The sequence below is a fragment of the Aegilops tauschii genome, chromosome 4, assembly GCF_002575655.3.
Source record: "Aegilops tauschii subsp. strangulata cultivar AL8/78 chromosome 4, Aet v6.0, whole genome shotgun sequence".
NCBI classification, from domain to species: domain Eukaryota; kingdom Viridiplantae; phylum Streptophyta; class Magnoliopsida; order Poales; family Poaceae; genus Aegilops; species Aegilops tauschii.
The window spans coordinates 7,334,060-7,355,209 of record NC_053038.3 but is presented as its reverse complement, the minus strand read 5'-3'; the positions used below and the strand labels follow the sequence as shown (position 1 = coordinate 7,355,209).

The window sequence follows — 21,150 nt, the reverse complement described above, 5'->3', positions numbered from 1 at the left end:
TGTTGTATTTTGAAGAGAACTGCATATGTGTACACATGTGGAATTTAGCTAATAACTAGCTAGCATGCAGTATCTGCAATGTACTATTGGCCAATGATTGTGATGACTGTGCTTGTTGTAGACGATATTTGTTCGAATGCATATTCTGGCGAATATGCTTTTTGCGGGGCAATTGAAATGTGGTTATCTTTTACCCCGCCTGGTCATATACAATGCACATGGTTCAAGAAATTGAGCATTTGCAAGGCAAACAAATACAACACACGTTTCTGAGAATGAAACCCGAGTGCAATTTACATTAAAAAACACAAGATGAGAATACAACCATGGGTGATACACTATAAATTGCACATGTGAAACAACAATACGTGTGTGGTGAGGGTGTTAAATCATGTGCGGTAGCACCTCATCCCACACGTGAGCTAAAGCCACCGTGTCGACAGATGTTACAGACCGAAGACTCGTGTGCGATGCTCTAGACATCACAGATAGTTTCGTTGGGACAACTGTGTGCCATAAGTACCATTTCGTAAACGTTTTACGCAGAACTCCGTCTGGGTTCCATGAGGAATAACATGCCGTTAACTATCAATCACACACGTATGTCGCAACTATGGTGTGTGAGATAGGTTCTTGTATCGCACACGGTTGGTTTTGCCAAAACGTCTGCATCCTCGAGCCCTATCGCAGACGAGTAATCTGGGTTATTTGTGATGGACCCCCCACCCCCACCCCCGTCGCATAGCTTAGCAAGTCGACGGTTCGAAACTATGTTAGCAAAAGAGGGTTTAAATCATTTTCTTAGCCCCAGTCTGCACCGAAATGATACTATTTCCTTGATTTGCGATTTGCGTCCAAAAAGTCTTCTTTTTTTTTGGAATCGTCCACTTGCTTATCTTTGAGGACGCTCCATGGTCTTATTAGGCTCCAACTACCAAATACTACATATAGGAGTTGTTGCATAAAAGGAAGTACCATTACCACCAGTGATCTTTAAAAGTGATAAACTAAACTCGTCACTTTAGGAGATCTTGCCACAGAAACATGCCAATATGTATGGTTTAGCTACACATTCTCGCCGGAAACATGCATGCCCGCATGTACTCCCTCTCACCACTTCCAAATATAATTATACAATATAATATGTTCCGTACTATACATATGAAGTCATGTCATGTAGTATGTTTCTTGTTTCATTTTCCTTCGGCAGAAGTGCAGCTGCTATGCTGTTCCACTACGGAGTTGAGTCTTCCTACGATGTCCTCTGCTGTAACGATGAAGCTCTCATCCACCTGAAAACAAAATCAAGCTAGCTATTGATCCGAAATCCATGCATTATATGGGGCATTATGTTCTCCTACTTGTTCAGATGAATATTATACTTGTGAACAAACATGATTAGGTTTTTTCCAGTGGAACATGCATGATTAGCCAGATTGAGAATTATGTTTTTATTCGATAAATAATGGTCTATATGTAGGCTTTATGATAGTACGTTTGTGGTATTTTCTATACTTGTTGACCATGTCTTGCAAATTAAGAAGCTTCCTCATAATGCAGGATAGAATAATGTATTTGTACGGAACATTTGTTTCATATAAGATTTTTATTTTGTTTGACGATTCCAACTGGTACAACAATGGGCATAGGTTTTCATGGACAGCAAAACTTTCCAGCATTGAAATCACATTGTCTCGATGACACGAATATCCTTCTAGTCCAAGATGTTAATCGCTTTGGTTTAGCTAAATTTAAGTCCTTTGAGATTGTCTTATATCTAAGTCCATGCTAGCTCTAGGCCTTCTGGTGTCTACATGTTGAGATTCATGTAGAAGCGTGTGTCGGAATTTTGTGCCCTGTGCTATATATTCAAATTAATTATAATTACTAATATTCTACAGAATACCACATTATGAAACTAATATATGTTTAGTAGATGGTAATTCAGTCTAGGGACATTGATAAGTGGAAGGAGCTAGATCATATGGTTAGACATGAAAAATCTTAACCCAAACCACACACGGAAGTTCTCTTGCTCCTTCCACAAGCAAGTCCCATGTTAGGGTTTCCTTGCCTCCTAGAGGTGCCGCCGCCGATTTGCCTCGTCTGTCGTGGCCTTAGTGCCATGGAGGCGCGGTGGATCCTAGCCCGTGCTGTTGGGAGGGCTCCTGATCCGTTTTTAGGTGTTTTCTAATTTGTCTTGGGTTTGTGTCCTACTCAGGAAGACAATGCAGTGGCCCTGAAGATGGAATAAGGTTCTAGCCCCCATCTCGGCGGCGCGTCTAGCATAGTCGGAGAGCGTGTGAAGGTTTATCTGCTGTGGATCTCATGGGATTTGGTCGATGTTTGTCTTCGGCGGATCTGCTTGGATCCGGTCTTCCTTCGTCTACGTTAATGGGTCTACAGGTTGGATTCTTTCGATCTACGCTGCTCTTCATCGGTGATGGTTGTTGTTCTGGTTCGTTGGTCCTTTGGAGGGTCTTAGCATGCATGACGACTTTCAGACAATCTAGTACAACAAGGTTTGCCCGGCTCCTGTGAGGGAGGGCCGATGAGGACGGCGCGCCTTTGGTTTACTCCAGTGCTTGTAGTTGTTGCTAGGTGGTCTACAGACATGGATGTAATTTATATTGCTTATTGTGTTATTTGTACTGCCATGATATTTGATGAATTGATCGAAAGTTTTTTTCCGTAAAAAAACATGAAAATTCTTACTCGACTTTTATTTATATGTAGTAGCATTTAGGTTTCCTCTGTCTCCCGCCGGCTCCCACTAGTGCAGAACCGGGCTTTAGCGCCGGTTCATAAGGGCCTTTAGTGCCCACTTTACTACCGGTTCGGCACGAACCGGCGCTAAAGTGCCACCACGTGGCACGAGCCAGGCCCGGGTGCTGGTAGACCATTAGTACCGGTTGGTAGCACCAACCGGTACTAAATGTTTGGGGGGGTTTGGTTTTTATTTTTATTTTTCCATTAATTTTGTGTTTTCCATTTAATTCTTTTTTGTTTGCTGGTATTTTACGATACTACATATTGTACACGTTATGCATATATATAAATAGATTTTCTCGTAGAACCGATCATATATATATAATCGAATGTCTCACAACCACCATTAATTATTCACACATACACATGTATATATATATAATTTCTCCTACATGTTGCCTTTGTGCCTTCGGAGCACGATGACAAGTGGTTCATGGGGCGGTAGCGGGTAATAGTATTCTCCTTTGGGATCTATGACCTGGTCGAGCAAAAATCCCGCTATTTCCTCTTGAAGTGCTCGTATGCGCTCTGTTGGTAGGAGCTGGTCCCGCACCTCTTTGAACTGTTAAGGAGATCAATATGCATGTGTATTAGTTGTGTGACTAGATATCGACAATCATGTAAGATTTGTGCATAGTGTTCTCGCAAACTACCCAGTCCTGTCTATCAGATCTGCTCCTTTCGGACGCCATCATGCGAATGTTCTCGCAAACGTAGTATGCACACATTTCAGTCCCCGGCACCTGCTTCAGGGCCTTTACGAGAATAGAATTTAATCAGATAATAATTAATCAAGCATGTTAATTAATTAATGGTATTGAAACAAGAATCAAAGAGATGGTAGCTAGCTAGCTAGTACTACTTAATTACTTACCTTGGGTCGATACCAACATAGCTTTTGTCGCCATTTTCCTCGAGTCACCTTGATGTACTTTGCCCAAGCCCTGCCCGCCGACAAAGAAAATTAATAAAGGGGTTATTAAAAATAGTTCATATCAGGAAATGACGAACTAAATAGGCCGAGATATAGTTAATAATGATTGAAATAACCTGTCGACTATCCCCTTCACGATGCTGTAGTCACTATCTTTTTTAAGTAGTGAGTCCAGTACTTCAACTTTTCCTTCGTCAACTTTAATGGCTAACAAGATCCAGTGGAAGCTGCATGCGCATACGTTTGCATGTATAAATTAAGCGGGCATGTGCATAACACTAATCAACTATAACCCTAAACCCTATACACTTATTAACATCTAGCTAGTAAGCAAAAACAGAATTTTTAGTACAAGACAGTGTGACTCACTCGAAGTTGTAAGGAAGTAGTATATCTTCATTGCTATTGAGGCGCTTCAAGAACTCTACCATGTTTTTTCTCTACATCTTGTCTACACCATTCCAATTTCCATGTGTATTCATTAACGGTATTTGGGTCAATGAACCCCATAGCGTCCATCTTTTTTCATTTCATACATCTTCATCCTGCATAATACCACAGAAAAGAATATATAGTGAGGATATATAATTACAGGTAATTAATGATCAATCAATGAGCACTAGAGCTAGCTTGAGACTTAAATTACAGAAAGAAATCACTTACAGACAATAGCAACTGACGATAGATTTGTCGAGTGCATCTTGATTGAATAACTGAAATAGTTCTGAATACTCAACGGACAGAGCTTTCTTATTGAAGTAATGATCTTCCTCGACTTGCACCATGAGGGACTCTCGATTGGAAATCTTGGTAATTTTCATGTACCAATCATGCAATTCATTCATTCTCGTTGGGAGGTTCTTGACCTCCTCGGGCTCGACCAAAGGTTGGCCCCGGACATACTCCTCTGTAAGCGGAGACATGGGCTCGATATCGAGGAGTTGTCCAACAGTGATCTTGAGAATTTCAGCCTGCATTATATGCTCCTCGGTTATTACCACATCGCCAGCTCGGGAACGTAAACGGTTTGCCCACAATAATATTGGGCGCGTGTACTCTCATGTGTTGTTGGCACAACAAGCGGGGGGTCGAATGCGCCGCCTGTTCTCCCAGGGGAACGGTTTTTCTGCATTTTTTGACAGCTGCTTGTTGGCTCGAGCTCGAGCTCGCTTCTTTCTATAGTCGTGCTCAATGTGCCTTCTTGATTTGGCGCTCATAGTCTGAGTCAACAGGCTTGGGAGCTGGTGGTCTAGCCATACGAATGAAGTGGTCAATCTTTTCCTCAGGCACTTTCTCCCTCGGCGGCGTTGCCGGTTTCGGTCCAAAATGAGCGTCCACTTCGGCCCACACTATTGCATCGTTTTGCTCCTCGGTCATGTCGTAAGGCCTCTGAGGAAGAGGAGCGAGGCTGCTTGGACCATATTTATATCGCTTGTCTCCGCATGTACTTCCGTACTACCTCGACTCGTATCGCTACGCACCATAGCTGCGGCGTGTCTCTTCTGCGATTGCTTAGGCGGCGGAGACGGCTGACGTGGCTTAGTTGGAGCAAGAGGAGTGGCCTGACGCTGTGCCGGACTTGAAGCAGGAGGTGTGGCCTGACACGGTGTCGGACTTGAAGCAGGAGGTGTGGCCTGACGCTATGCCGGACTTGAAGCAGGAGGTGTGGCCTGACACGGTGTCGGACTTGAAACAGGAGGAGTGGCATGACGCTGTGCCAGACTTGAAGCAGGAGTCTGCTCACGCGTTCGTGGACTTGGAGGAGCGGGAGTCTGCTGACACGGTGGCGGACTTCGAGGAGGAGTCGGCAGACGCGGTGTCGGTGGACTTCGGAAGATGATGCAATCCTTTCTCCATAGGATGATACGATGTATGGCCTCTCCCAGTGTGTGCTCGTCGTCACCTCCAGGAATGTCAAGCTCTAGCCCCGAATATGGGTCCACCACCTCATCAACCAAGACACGAGTATAGCCCGCTGGAATCGGGGCGCAATGGAAGGTTGCTTCGGGGGTAATTGTAAAAGCAATGGCGTCCGCCACCTTCATGGATATGTTCTTCATTTTAAAGTGTAGCTCACAGTTAGTGTTCTCTATGATGTCATCCACAGGGTATGTATCCAGCAGTGCATCGCCCGGGGCAGAACCAACACTGCTTCTCGGTATGGATGGGATGGTGCTATCCAATGCTGGATGATCATCCGCTTGCTGCTGCCGCTGCTGAGACCCCCTTTCCTGGCTAAGTGAGTCGATCTGCTACTGCTGCTGCTGGAATTTGAGTGCCAAGTCCGCGTGCCTTGCTTCTAGGCCTTGAAGGCGTTCCACGTCCTGCTTCCTCTGCTCCTCCTCCAGCTTCCTCTTCTTCTCCTCCTCCATATTCTTTCTTGCATGGGTCCTGTAGTCGTCGTTCCATTCCGAAAAGCCCTCATACCAGGGAATAACGCCCTTGCCTCGTGTTCTTCCCGGGTGTTCAGGATTTCCCAGGGCGCGCGTAAGCTCGTCGTTCTCTCTGTTGGGCGTGAACACCCCCTTTCGAGCATCTTCTCTTGCGTCAAGTAACTTTTGTTCTGCTCCTTTTAGACTTGCCTTCTTCGAAACCAGGCCTGTCTTCGGGTCCAACGCCCCCCATGCGCATAGAACCAAGTTCTGCACCTGGGGGGCCAGCTCCTAGTAACCGGAGTGACCCCTGCATCCTCCATCTCTTGCTCAGACTTATCCCACTTAGGCATTGCCACCGCGTAGCCACCTGGACCCAGCCTATGGAAATGTGTCTTCTTTGCGGCATTGGCCTTGTTTTTTCTCGACCGTTCCTTAGATAATTCTGATTCCTTGAATTTCACTAAAGCGGGCCAGTGTTCTCTTTGCTTCTCAAGTGTTCCCTTGAATTCTGGAGTCTTCCTTTCTGCAGCGAGGTAGTTGGCCCATACAGTTTTCTTGTGGGTCTTGAATGCAATTGCCATCTTCTTAAGAGCAGCGTCCTTGACTTTCTGCACATCTGCATCAGTGAAATAATCTGGTAGGGTGAAATGTTCCATCAGAGATTCCCAAAGCTTTTGTTTTGCTCTGTCGTCGACCCAAGTAACATCTGGGCGTTTAGTTTTTGGCTCTTTCCATTCTTGAATGGAGATCGGGAGTTCATAAGAACTCCGCACTGACGAACGAACTTGTTCGCAATGTTCTTAGGCGTGAGGGGTTCGCCACTAGCTTTGATGGAATCGATGTTGTACTTTACACCCTCCTTCAACTTTTTGCCCGGGCCGTGCTTTGTCCTGCTGTCTGTAGAAGCAGATTTGCTCGATCCGGAGGGCTGAAAGAAGAAAGATCGATTCATTAATATATCTTCAAGTAAAAAAAACATGTGATGATCACTAGATTTGCTCGATCTGGAGGGCTGAAATTTGTGTGAATCACTAGTTTGTGAATAACTTAACTTTGAAAATAGATTTTTCAGTGATTCTTTTTTCTTATGTTTAATATTAGTGTGTTTTATCATTATATTCAATTTGGTAATGCTTAGGTTATTTAAAAAATGAAATATCTTTGTAACGGATGAGTTTTCGTCCGAAACCCTGATACTTCGAAAGAGATTGTCCATTGTGTACACGAAGTGCATCCAGTTTTTGCGGTAACCCTCTCTGCTTTTTTGCACATGCTATGTGGGTGAAATTATGATACCATGCCAACTTTCAACCTTTTCTGAGTTCATTTGAAATGCTTTTCAATTTCAGGGTCATTTAGCTGAAAAAATCAGTAAATGCATGAAAGAATTTGTTTGCACATAAAATTTCTTCGCGTTTCAAATGCCAAAACACATAACTACCCTAACTATTATAGAGATTCCCTCCTGGGTGTGAAACACAGAAGAAAGTGATGATAGTGAAGCCGATCACATCCCAGATCTTTGGGTGTGAAACTTTTTCTTCGCGTGTGTACCTTTGCGCCGTAGCCATGGAAAATCTTCATCATTTAACTGGATGCTCGGGTCAATATTCACTGTGAATGGAGCAATTTCATCAAACTTTTCATAATCTTCTGACATGTCTGTCTTGTCATCCACTCCCACGATGTTTCTCTTCCCAGAAAGAACTATGTGGCGCTTTGGCTCATCGTATGATGCATTCGCTTCCTTATCTTTTCTTTCTCTCGGCTTGGTAGACATATCCTTCACATAGAAAACATGTGCCACATCATTACCTAGGACGAATGGTTCGTCTGCATACGCAAGATTGTTGAGATCCAATGTTGTCATTCCATACTGCGGGTCTTCCGTTACCCCGCCTCGTGTCATATTGATCCATTTGCACCGAAACAAAGGGACCTTCAAACCACGTCCATAGTCAAGTTCCCATATCTCCTCTATGTAACCATAATATGTTTCCTTTCCCGTCTTGGTTGTTGCATCAAAGCGGACACCACTGTTTTGGTTGGTGCTCTTCTTATCTTGGGCGATCGTGTAAAATGTATTACCATTTATCTCGTACCCTTTGAAAGTCATTATATTCGAAGATGGTAACTGGGACAGCGAGTACAGGTCATCTTCAATAGAGGCGTCATGCATGGTACGTGTCTGCAACCAGCCGGCGAAACTCCTGGTTTGTTCACGTGTAATCCAGTCATCAGACCGCTCCGGGTGTTTGGAGCGTAGAAAATTCTTGTGTTCGTCCATATACGGAGCCACCAAGGCGGAATTCTGTATAACTGTGTAGTGTGCTTCAGTGAGAGAATGTACGTCCATACATATTTTTTGATTCCCTCCTAGCGTGCCTTTTCCATCCAGTCTGCCCTTATGCCGCGATTCAGGAACACCAATCGGCTTAAGGTCAGGAATAAAGTCAATACAAAACTCAATGACCTCCTCATTTTCATGGCCCTTGGAGATGCTTCCTTCTGGCCTAGCACGGTTATGAACATATTTCTTTAAGACTCCCATGAACCTCTCAAAGGGGAACATATTGTGTAGAAATACAGGACCCAAAACGTTAATGTCTTCGCATAGGTGAACTAGGACGTGCGTCATGATGTTGAAGAAGGATGGTGGGAACACCAACTCGAAACTGACAAGACATTGCACCAAATCATTCTCTAACCTTGGTATGATTTCTGGATCGATTACCTTCTGAGAGATTGCATTGAGGAATGCACATAGCTTCACAATGGCTAATCGAACGTTATCCGGTAGAAGCCCCCTCAATGCAACCGGAAGCAGTTGCGTCATAATCACGTGGCAGTCATGAGACTTTAGGTTCTGTAACTTTTTCTCTGCCATGCTTATTATTCCCTTTATATTCGACGAGAAGCCAGACGGTACCTTAATACTGAGCAGGCATTCAAAGAAGATTTCCTTCTCTTCTTTGGTAAGAGCGTAGCTGGCATGACCCTGATGTATGCCGTCTTTTCCATGCATACGTTGCTGGTCCTCCCGTGCCTCACGTGTATCTTTTGTCTTCCCATACACGCCCAAGAAGCCAAGCAGGGTCACGCAAAGATTCTTCGTCACGTGCATCACGTCGATTGCAGAGCGGACCTCTAGGTCTTTCCAATAGGGCAGGTCCCAAAATATAGATTTCTTCTTCCACATGGGTGTGCGTCCGTCAGCGTCATTCGGAACAGGTTATCAGCCAGGACCCTTTCCAAAGACTACCTTCAAATCCTTGACCATATCATGTACATCAGCACCAGTACGGTGGTGAGGCTGCTTCGTCCGGTGATCCGCCTCACCTTTGAAATGCTTGCCTTTCTTTCTTACGGGATGCCTGCTCGGAAGAAATCGACGATGTCCCAGGTACACATTCTTCCTACAATTGTCCAAATATATACTGTCTGTATCATCCAAACAGTGTGTGCATGCGCGGTATCTCTTGTTTGTCTATCCTGAAAGGTTACTGAGAGAAGGCCAATCATTGATGGTCACGAACAGCAAGGCCTTTAGGTCAAATTCTTCCCCCATGTGCTCATCCCACGCACGTACACCTGTTCCATTCCACAGCTGTAAGAGTTCTTCAACTAATGGCCTTAGGTACACATCAATGTCGTTGCCGGGTTGCTTAGGGCCTTGGATGAGCACTGGCATCATAATGAACTTCCGCTTCATGCACAACCAAGGAGGAAGGTTATACAAACATAGAGTCACAGGCCAGGTGCTATGGTTGCTGCTCTGCTCCCCAAAAGGATTAATGCCATCTGCGCTTAGACCAAACCATACGTTCCTTGCGTCATCTGCAAACTCCTTCCCGTACTTTCTCTCGATTTTTCTCCACTGCGACCCGTCAACGGGTACTCTCAACTTTGTGTCTTTCTTACGGTCTTCTCTGTGCCATCGCATCACCTTGGCATGCTCTTTGTTTTGGAACAAACGTTTCAACCGTGGTATTATAGGAGCATACCACATCACCTTGGCAGGAATCTTCTTCCTGGGGCGCTCGCCCTCGACATCACCAGGGTCATCGCGCCTGATCTTATAGCGCAATGCACCGCATACCGGGCAAGCGTTCAAATCCTCGTACTCACCGCGGTAGAGGATGCAGTCATTAGGGCATGCATGTATCTTCTGCACCTCTAACCCTAGAGGGCAGACAGCCTTCTTTGCTTCGTACGTACTCTGGCGCAATTCGTTGTCCTTTGGAAGCATATTCTTTATCATTACCAGCAACTTTTCAAATCCCTTGTCAGATACACCATTCTCTGCCTTCCATTGCAGCAATTCCAGTGTGGTGCCCAACTTTTTCTTGTCAGCTTCGCAATTCGGGTACAACAATTTCTTATGATCCTCTAACATGCGCTGCAACTTCTTCTCCAAATCACTTGCGCGGTTTCTCTTTGCATCGGCAATGGCCCGACCTAGATCATCAGCGGGCTCATCTGATGCCTCTTCTTCAGCTTCTTCCCGCATTGCCGGCTCGGCTTCTTCCCCCATTGTTGTATCATCGTATTCAGGGAACCCATGGCCAGGATAGCCGTCGTCGTCCTCTTCTTCTTCATTGTCTTCCATCATAACCCCTCTTTCTCCGTGCTTGGTCCAAACATTATAGTGGGGCATGAAACCGGACTTAAATAGGTGGACGTGAATGGTTCTTGACGTAGAGTAATTGTGATCATTCTTACAGACTAAACATGGACAAGGCATAAAACCATCCGCCCGCTTGTTTGCCTCAGCCGCAAGCAGAAAAGTTTGCACGCCATTAATGAACTCGGGAGAGCATCGGTCATCGTACATCCATTGTCGGCTCATCTTCATTACACAACACCGAAAAGACCAAATTAATACAAGTTCATACATAAAGTTCATACAAGACTTAAATGCAACAAACAAATAACTCTCTAACTAAAGAATTTAAATGCAACAACATATGCGATCAAGATCGCAACTAAGGTAACAATTGATCCAACAGCATAATGATACCAAGCCTCACTATCAATGGCATATTTTCTAATCTTTCTAATCTTCAAGCGCATTTTCTCCATCTTGATCTTGTGATCATCGACGACATCGGCAACATGCAACTCCAATTCCATCTTCTCCCCCTCAATTCTTTTCAATTTTTCTTTCAAATACTCGTTTTCTCTTTCAACTAAATTTAACCTCTCGACAATAGGGTCGGTTGGAATTTCCGGTTCACAAACCTCCTGGACAAAAATATCTATGTCAACTTGATGGGCATAATTTGTCATAAACACGAAATGCAACAACTAGTTTTAAAAGAGAATATACCACATCCGAATCATAACAAGGACGAGGGCCGACGGGGATGGATATCAAAACCATGGCACTATGTATAACAAACAACGTACGGGTAAGATAATTATACGAGTAACTATATATCCAAATCACACAAACATCAATTTGGTAATGTAAAACATTCATGAACAAGAGGCTCACCACAAGGTGGTGCCGGCGACGGAACGGTGCACGCGATCGACTGTGGTTACGACGGAGATTTAGAAGGCACTAAGTAAACCACACCTACATATGCAAACTAAGTGTTATTTTTGACCTCAAATTGCATATAAATCAAATACTAGCACATATATTTCCTCCCAAATTACTAAACTCATAAATTAATCACTATACAAAGCATGGCAAGAGCTAATCTAGCAATGAGAGATGAAAGGACAAAGTTGCTAACCTTTGTGATCATTTGAATGGATGGGGGCCTTCAAATCTTGACAAATTTTGGGCAAAATGTGTGATGAGCTCGAGAGGAAGAGGGGAAGAACAGAGAGGAGAGGGGAAAGGGGAAGAACAGAGCAAGCTCGGGTGGACGAAGGGTTTATGTAGGGCGACCTTTAGCACCGGCTCGTGCCACGAACCGGTACTAAAGGTGCTGGAGGGGCCCCGGACTGACAACATCCTGCCACCACTCACTGTAGTACCGGTCCGTGGCACGAACCGGTGCTAAAGGTCGGCCACGAACCGGTACTAATGAAAGCGGCCGGCTAGCCGTTGGAACCGGCACTAATGCACACATTAGTGCCGGCTCAAAAGCAAACCGGCACTAATGTGCTTGACATTTGACCCTTTTTCTACTAGTGTCCGCCGCCGGTCCGCCTTGTATCTAGTGGCCTTAGGGCCATGGCAGCATGGTGGATCCCGGCATTTGCCGGTGGGAGGGCTCCGCCTTCAGATGTTCCTTTAAGTTTTGTTAGGGTTTGTGTCCTGCTCAGGAAGACAAGACGGAGGTGACTTTCTGAAGATGAAATAAGGTTCTCCCCGCCTAGTCCCCGTTTCGGTGGTGCTCCTAACATCGTCGGTGGGTGTGTGTGGAGGTGTGCCTTCGGTGGATCTATCATTGGTGGATTTGCTCGGATCTTGTCGTAGTTCGTCTACGTTTGTGCGTCTTCAGGTTGGATCCGTCCGATCTATGCTACTCTTCAACGACGGCGGTTGCTGTTCTGGTGCGTTGGTCCTATGGGGCCTTAGCACGACGACTTCCCGACTGTCTACTACAACAAGGTTTGCCCGGCTCCAGCGAGGAAGGGGCGATGACGGCTCCGCGCCATCGGCTCGTTTCAGTGCTTGTAGTCGTCGGTAGGTGATCTACGGATCTAGATGTAATTTTTATTATTTCTAGTGTTCGTTGTACTACCATGATTGAAGATGAACAGATTGAAAGTTTTTCGGGAAAAAAAATGTAGTAGCATTTGTCATGCAGAGATATTTGCTAGTATCATTTACCTTACTCTCCCACAAAATAAAATAACAACATTTACCTTACTGTTTCTTTTAGGAAATGAGGATTACCCGCGCCTCTACATCATTTCTTAGCGTGAATCACAAAAATCAATATTGGACCGAATTGCGGAATCAAGGAAGGAAAACACTTGCCTTGGCCGTGATGGTTATGATGACAGTGCAGGCCGTGAACGGCATGACATTGGCGTGGGTGACGGTGAGGTGGAGCCCCTCCTCCACCTCCGACAGCACCCTCACCACCGCCCCCTGGACGTCGTGGCAGAGGATCCTCACCATGACGCCGGTCTCCGAGAACCGCACCTCGATCTCCGGCAGAGGTTTCCCGCTGCCGGCGCCCCCGACGACGCGGACGAGGGTGAGCCGTTTTCGTCTGCAACGGCGGCGTAGCGCGGCTTCTTGACGAGCACCACGGTTTCGATGCTCCTGCTGCTGCGGCCGGTGGCTGCCTCGAGGGCCTTGATCTTCTTCTGCAGCTCCTTGACGTCTACATTGATCGTCGCCTTGTCCATCTGAATCAATCATTTATATGGATCTACACTGAGATGATTTGTTTTCAAGGGGAAGAACTAACATAAGTGCAGGTGTTGAAACAAATCGGAGCACCTTCTTGAGGCCCGGGATGACGGTGGGGAGCTCGATGAAGCGCTGGTTAATCTTCTCCCGGCGCTTCCGCTCCGCCATGATATGGTCCTGCGCGTACGGCGGCCCCGACGACACGGGCCCGGAGCCGGTGGGGCTCCTTGCGGCGGCCCTCCTCGTGGGCTGCGACCCGTACACCGTCTCCGGGATGACAGGACCGGCGCTGCCGCTGTCCAGTGTGCCGTCACTGGCCGGCAGCGCGCAGAAATTCCAGCTCGTCACGGGAAGGCTGGTGCCCCCACCGTTCCGGGAAAGTGTTGGAGCGCACCTGGCCGAGGTCGGCGGGGACGGGGGCCAGACGTCGTGCTCCATGGCCGCCGGGGACGAGAAATTGCCACCATAGCCTCCGCTACCTTCGGTGGTTTCGCCGGAGCTCCCGCTGCTTGCCGGATTGGCCCCCGTAATCAGCTCTTCGAAGACAAGATGCTGTTCACGGAGCGCCTGAAGCGAGGGGAAGGCTGCCTCGCCGCAGTCGCCGCTGACGACCACCACCGGGTCTGGGTGCTCCTGCTCCAGCGTGTCCATGGCCCATTCCATGAACAGGGCCGAGTCGTCCATGTTGCCCACGCTTAATTTGGATGGATGAAAATAATGGAGCCGGAAGAACCTTCTAATTCCTTTTCTAAAAAAAGAACCTTCTAATTATGAAAGAAAAAGCAGAACTGAACGTTAACCTCCTGAAAGATAGATGAAAAGTTCACGAGAACCTTCTAAACCAAACTGAATGTAATACTACAGACGGAAATGCACTTTGGCACATGGGAGCATATGCTTCTGCTATTCAAAAAACATTTTCAAATGTCAAAAAATTCCAAACAAAAATTTGACATGTAAATCTCGATATTCTGTGTGGGCACGCCAAGTTTCACGGAAAACCCAATTTTTTTGTAGTTTGTGTAAAAAAGACAAAAAAATGTCTATTGAAAGGTCCTTTTTAACACACAAATTTATCTTTTTCATACGCGACACAAAAGTTATCCATTTTTCACGAAACAACTTTGTAAGTACGTAGAATGTCGAGATCTTTGCCCAAAACATTTTGCCAAAATTTTGCGACATTTAAAAATACATTTAGAACACATTTTAAAAATCAGGAGCATATGCTCCTGGGTGCCAAAACTCCGCTCTCGGAAGAAGAAGAGAAAAAGATTTGTGTATGTACGTTACTATAAGAGGTATCTTATCCAAACTCACTACACTACTTAAGACTTAATTACCTCAAATCTTTCCTAAGCTTGCGGAAGATACTACGATTAGCAAGTCTCCTCCAATTATTTAGTGAGCAGCTCTACCCAAAGAAGCAACGGAGTTGCCTTATATAGATATAGGGCAGTGACAGTCGCTCCAATGCTAGAGGCCTCTGAATGGCCGCTCCCATTGGAAAGGCCAATAATGCATGGGAGAAAACAATCCTTTCAGCCAAATCTGGTTATGTCGCCTAAATCAGGTGAAAATGATATTTTGCACCCCCTACAATACGCTAGGTATACTAAAATACAAGAGCTGATGTCCACGCATGATGTGTTGATTTGACCTAGCGCATTTATCTCCGGGGCAATACTTTTCGTGCTAATTCCGCCCTGCGCATTATCACAATCTCATGCCAGGGGCGCGCGCGCACACACACACGATATCTTTCACTTCAGAGTGACACTTCAATAAAAGGAGAAGACAAGGAAGTAGGAAAGATCTTTGGATGCCTTAATTTAATTAGTAGAATTGCGGTGAAAATTAATTAAGTATGCAGTCGATGGCTCGATGCTGATGTCTTATTCGTACTATTCTGAGTATTTTATCTTCATCTGCAACTCCACCAAGTCTCTGCAAACTTAAGTGCAATGTGGAGCCACTTACAAGTAATATGCATCACCTTGTCTTTGTCGCTAAGCACTTGCAAGTTGCAACCTTTACAAGTTAGAACGGATGGAAAGACATAACTTGTAGATTTTTAGTTATACTAGCACAATGCCCATGCGTTGCAACGCTTTATAAATATTTTATAGTTTTGCTAATGCACATCTAGACGTGCCCTAAGTAATGCACATCTAACTTCTATGCCATTGAGTTTACGTGAGGATTTGTGCAGACAATTTATTTTACCTTTTTTCTTTTCCTTTGTAGTTTGATTTAGTCGGGTAGATGTGCAATATCTAGGTCACATTAGTATGTTAGCATGTGATTCGATTGTGTAAATAAATATTTATCATATCTTGATTTACCTTATAGTCTAATGAGAAATTAGGTAAGTAAATTAAAGTGAAATTTGTTTGGAATGTAAGTAAATTAAGGTGATTGATTATCATATACGGGGAAGGTTGGACGAAGAGGTGGTGGGAAGAAAAGTGAAACATGAAATCTTAAAAAAATTAAGTAGTAGAGATAGAGATTGATGAAGACAAACAACTTCAAATGAATTCATCCACGTATTATATCAAGATGTGAGGACAAAGTAATATTCGGCAGGAAAAACTTAGCATTAATAAATGAAATGTAAGACAACTTTCACATCATCCATTCAAATATGTGACGAAATATATAGTTATTTTAAATAGAAGATTAGAGCTTTACTGAGTTTCGACAAGAACCCTAGAAGGTGGCATATCAGGTGTCTGCACTATGTCATTGTTGAAGAAATATGCACACATATATTTGATGCAACATTTGACTTTGACATGGCCATAGTTCTCACTAGCAACTTGTATAAGTATTTTTCATTGTAATGCAAATTGTTGTGATGGACAAGCTCGTCCCACTAGTAGAAAACAGGGCTTTGGTTGGGGCCTGGCCAGCCCATTAGTCCCGGTTCAGTCACGAACCGGGACCCATGGGGGGCATACGTCCCGGTTGATGCGCCCAGGGGCCGGCCGGGCCTCGTGGGGCATTTGTCCCGGTTCAAGGCACGAACCGGGACCAATGGTCCTCGCTCCTGGCCCACAGCCATTGGTCTCGGTTCGTGCCTAGAACCGGGACAGAAGGGGACCCTTTAGTCCCGGTTCCAGCCACGAACCGGGACCAATGAGGTGGCTATATATACCCCCTCGCCCGCGAGCAGTGCACTCCACTGCTCTGTTTTTCTGGCCGGCGAGGGGAGACCTTTGTGGTGCTCTAGCTCACCTCCTATGCACATGAGGTGTGCGATGAAATGCCCGAGCCATGCTAGTTAAGCTTTCTCCTCTCGAAGCTCGACCTCCAAGCTCCATTTTCCTCGAGATTTGTCTAGGTTTAGCGGTCCGTCATGTCCCGTCCCCGTCTTCACCGCCGTCGATCGCCCGCACTGATCTCGTCGCCGGCACCACCGTGGTGAGCCTCTTGTTCTTATCTTCTTTCTGAAATAAAAAAATTCTTACTTGTATAATTAGATAGATACTTGTCTAATTTTCTTTTATTATTGCTTGTTATTATATAGTGCGATGGTTTTGGTATCCGACCCCGTCGGCCCTTGTCCTGGCTATGATTCGGATGTGGTATATATTATCTTTTATAACTATTTGGTTCATTTATTGTTTATGACAATTATGCCGACCAACGTGACATAGATTTTATTTATCTAGGAGGTATGTGAACCGGAAATTCCAACCGACCCTATTGTCGAGAGGTTAAATTTAGTTGAAGAAGAAAACAATTATTTGAAGAAAAAAAAATTGAGGAGGAGAAGATGATATTGGAGTTGCATGTTGCGGATGTCGTCGATGATCACAAGATCAAGATGGACGCAATGTGGTTGAAGATTAGAAAGATTAGAAAATATGCCATTCATACCGAGGCTTGGTATCATCATACCGTTGGATCAATTGTTACCTTGGTTGTGATTATGATCACATTTGTTGTTGCATTGAAAGGTTTTACATAGTTTCAATGTATGGTTTAATTAGATGCTCTGGAGAGCTATATGTTGTTCAATGAGAACTATGTATGTACTTTGGTTTTAATGTGATGATGAACTTCTATTAATTTGGTCACTTATCTATCCATGTGAATCTGTAATGGTTTTTGACACACATAATTATATATAATGCACGCAGATGAACCGGCAATGGATGTACGGTGACAGACACACCTCCGAGTACGTTAAGGGCGTGCTTAATTTTCTCGAAGTGGCTAAGGCAAACAAGCAGAATGGTTTTATGTGCTGTCCATGCCCTATATGTGGGAATACGAAGTCTTACTCTGACCGGAAAATCCTTCACATCCACCTGCTTTATAAGGGTTTCATGCCACACTATAATGTTTGGACCAGGCACGGAGAAATAGGGGTTATGATGGAAGACATCGAAGAAGAAGAGGACGATGACAACTATGTGCCCCCGGAATACGGTGATGCTGCAACGGGGGAAGCTGCTGAAGATCAAGAGGAGACAGACAATATTGTGCCTGATGGTGATCTCCGCCGGGTCATTGTTGATGCAAGGAGACAGTGTGAAAGTCAAAAGGAGAAGCTGAAGTTCGATCGCATGTTAGAGGATCACAAAAAAGGGTTGTACCCCAATTGCGATGATGGCAACACAAAGCTCGGTACCGTACTGGAATTGCTGCAGTGAAAGGCAGAGAATGTTGTGCCTGACAAAGGATTTGAGAAGCTACTGAAAATATTGAAGAAGAAGCTTCCAAAGGATAACGAATTGCCCGACAGTACGTATGCAGCAAAGAAGGTCGTATGCCCTCTAGGATTGGAGGTGCAGAAGATACATGCATGCCCTAATGACTGCATCCTCTACCGCGGTGCGTACGAGGATTTGAGCGCATGCCCGGTATGCGGTGCATTGCGGTATAAGATCAGACGAGATGACCCTGGTAATGTTGACGGCGAGCCCCCAGGAAGAGGGTTCCTGCGAAGGTGATGTGGTATGCTCCTATAATACCACGGTTGAAACGACTGTTCAGAAACGAAGAGCATGCCAAGTTGATGCGATGGCACAGTGAGGACCGTAAGAAAGACGGGAACGTAAGAAAGACAGGTCGCAGTGGAGAAAAATCGAGAGAAAGTACTGGGCTGAGTTTGCAGGTGACCCAAGGAACGTATGGTTTGGTTTAAGCATGGATGGCATTAATCCTTTCGGGGAGCAAAGCAGCAATCACAGCACCTGGCCCGTGACTCTATGTATGTATAACCTTCCTCCTTGGATGTGCATGAAGCGGAAGTTCATTATGACGCCAGTTCTCATCCAAGGCCCTAAGCAACCCGGCAACGACATTGATGTGTACCTAAGGCCATTAGTTGAAGAAGTTTTACAGTTGTGGAATTGAAACGGTGTACGTGTGTAGGATGAGCACAAACAGGAGGAATTTAACCTGCTTGCGTTGCTGTTTGTAACCATCAATGATTGGCCTGCTCTCAGTAACCTTTCAGGACAAACAAACAAGGGATACCACGTGTGCACGCACTGTTTAGGTGACACCGAAATTATATACCTGGACAAATGCAGGAAGAATGTGTACATGGGGCATCGTTGATTTCTTCCGACCAACCATCAATGTCGAAAGAAAAGCAAACATTTCAAAGGCGAGGCAGATCACCGGAAGAAGCCCGCCATGCGTACCGGTGATCACGTACTTGCTATGGTCAATGATTTACACGTAATCTTTGGAAGGGTCCCGACGGACTATCTATTCCGAATGATGCTGAGGGACGCGCACCCATGTGGAAGAAGAAATCTATATTTTGGGACCTACCCTACTGGAAATACCTAGAGGTCCGCTCTTCAATCGACGTGATGCACGTGACGAAGAACCTTTGCGTGAACCTGCTAAGCTTCTTGGGCGTGTATGGGAAGACAAAAGATACCCCGGAGGCACAGCGGGACCTGCAACGTTTGCACGAAAAAGACGGCATGCCTCCAAAGCAGTATGAAGGTCCTGCCAGCTACGCTCTTACCAAAGAAGAGAAGGAAATCTTCTTTGCATGCCTGCTCAGTATGAAGGTCCCGTCTAGCTTCTCGTCGAATATAAAGGGAATAATAAATATGCTAGAGAAAAAGTTCCAGAACCTAAAGTCTCATGACTGCCACGTGATTATGATGCAACTGCTTCCGGTTGCATTGAGGGGGCTTCTACCGGAAAACGTCCGATTAGCCATTGTGAAGCTATGTGCATTCCTCAATGCAATCTCTCAGAAGGTGATCGATCCAGAAATCATACCAAGGCTAAGGAGTGATGTGGCGCAATGTCTTGTCAGTTTCGAGCTGGTGTTCCCACCATCCTTCTTCAATATCATGACGCACATCCTAGTTCATTCTGGGCCCCATATTTCTACACAATATGTTCCCCTTTGAGAGGTTCATGGGAATCCTAAAGAAATATGTCCGTAACCGCGCTAGGCCAGAAGGAAGCATCTCCATGGGCCATCAAACAGAGGATGTCATTGGGTTTTGTGTTGACTTCATTCCTGGCCTTAAGAAGATTGGTCTCCCTAAATCGCGGTATGAGGGGAGACTGGCTGGAAAATGCACGCTTGGAGGGGACTCAATAATATGTAGGGACGGGCATTCTTGGTCTCAAGCACACTACACAGTTCTACAGAACTCTACCTTGGTGACCCTGTATGTCGATGAACACAAGAACAGTCTGCGCTCCAAACACCCGGAGCAGTGTGACGACTGGATTACATGTGAACACATCAGGACTTCCGGTAGTTGGTTGGAAACACGTCTCAGAGGTGACAACACTGTTTGTGATGAGCTGTACTCGTTGTCCAGGGGACCATCTTCGACTGTATTGACTTACAAAGGATATGAGATAAATGGGAATACATTTTACACGATCGCCCAAGATCAAAAGAGCACCAACCAAAACAGCGGTGTCCGCTTTGATGCAGCAACCAAGAGGGGAAATGACACATATTATGGTTACATAGTGGACATATGGGAATTTGACTACGGACATGATTTTAAGGTCCCTTTGTTTAAGTGCAAATCGGTCAATCTGTCAGGAGGGGTACAGGTAGACCCACAGCGCGGAATGACAACAGTGGATCTGAACAATCTTGGATACACAGACGAACCGTTCATCCTAGCCAATGATGTGGCGCAGGCTTTCTATGTGAAGGACATGTCTACCAAACCGAGAAAAAAAAAAGATAAGGAAGCGAACACATCATACGATGAGCCAAAGCGCCACATAGTTCTTTCAGGAAAAAGAGACATCATGGGAGTGGAGGGCAAGACAGACATGTCCGAAGATTATGAAAAGTTTCATGAAATTCCTCCCTTCAAAGTCAAGGCTCACCCAAGCACCCTGATAAACGATGAAGATTATCCATGGTTATGGCGCAATAAGCAAAGGACACAAGCGAAGAAATAGTGAAGACTTTCTCTCCACAACTATTATGATGATGCCTTTGATCTAGAATATCATTGCAGTTACATGTGAAGAAATGAAATGCCTGTTGTAACAGACGAGTTTCCGTATGAAACCCTGATACTTCGAAAGAGATTGTCTGTTTTATACACGAAGTGCATCCAGTTTTTGCCGTACCCCTCTCTACTTTTTTGCACATGCTATGTGGGTGAAATGATGATACCATGCCAAGTTTCAACCTTTTCAGATTTCATTTTGTAGTGCTTTTCAATTTCGGGGTCTATAGCTCAAAAAATCAGTAAATGCATGAAAAATAACAAATGAAGTCG

The 21,150-nt window shown here is 45.2% G+C and overlaps 1 long non-coding RNA gene and 1 pseudogene across 1 annotated transcript; both read right to left on the bottom strand.

Moving 5' to 3' along the window:
• Positions 1 to 893: 893 nt before the first annotated feature.
• Positions 894 to 14,770, bottom strand: LOC109761059 (transcription factor bHLH25-like; annotated as a pseudogene).
• Positions 10,859 to 12,008, bottom strand: LOC141021448 (uncharacterized). Its single transcript, XR_012182760.1, has 3 exons — positions 11,576 to 12,008; positions 11,408 to 11,465; positions 10,859 to 11,322 (listed from the first exon to the last, which is right to left on the bottom strand). It is a non-coding gene; the product is annotated as an uncharacterized lncRNA (long non-coding RNA).
• Positions 14,771 to 21,150: the final 6,380 nt, after the last annotated feature.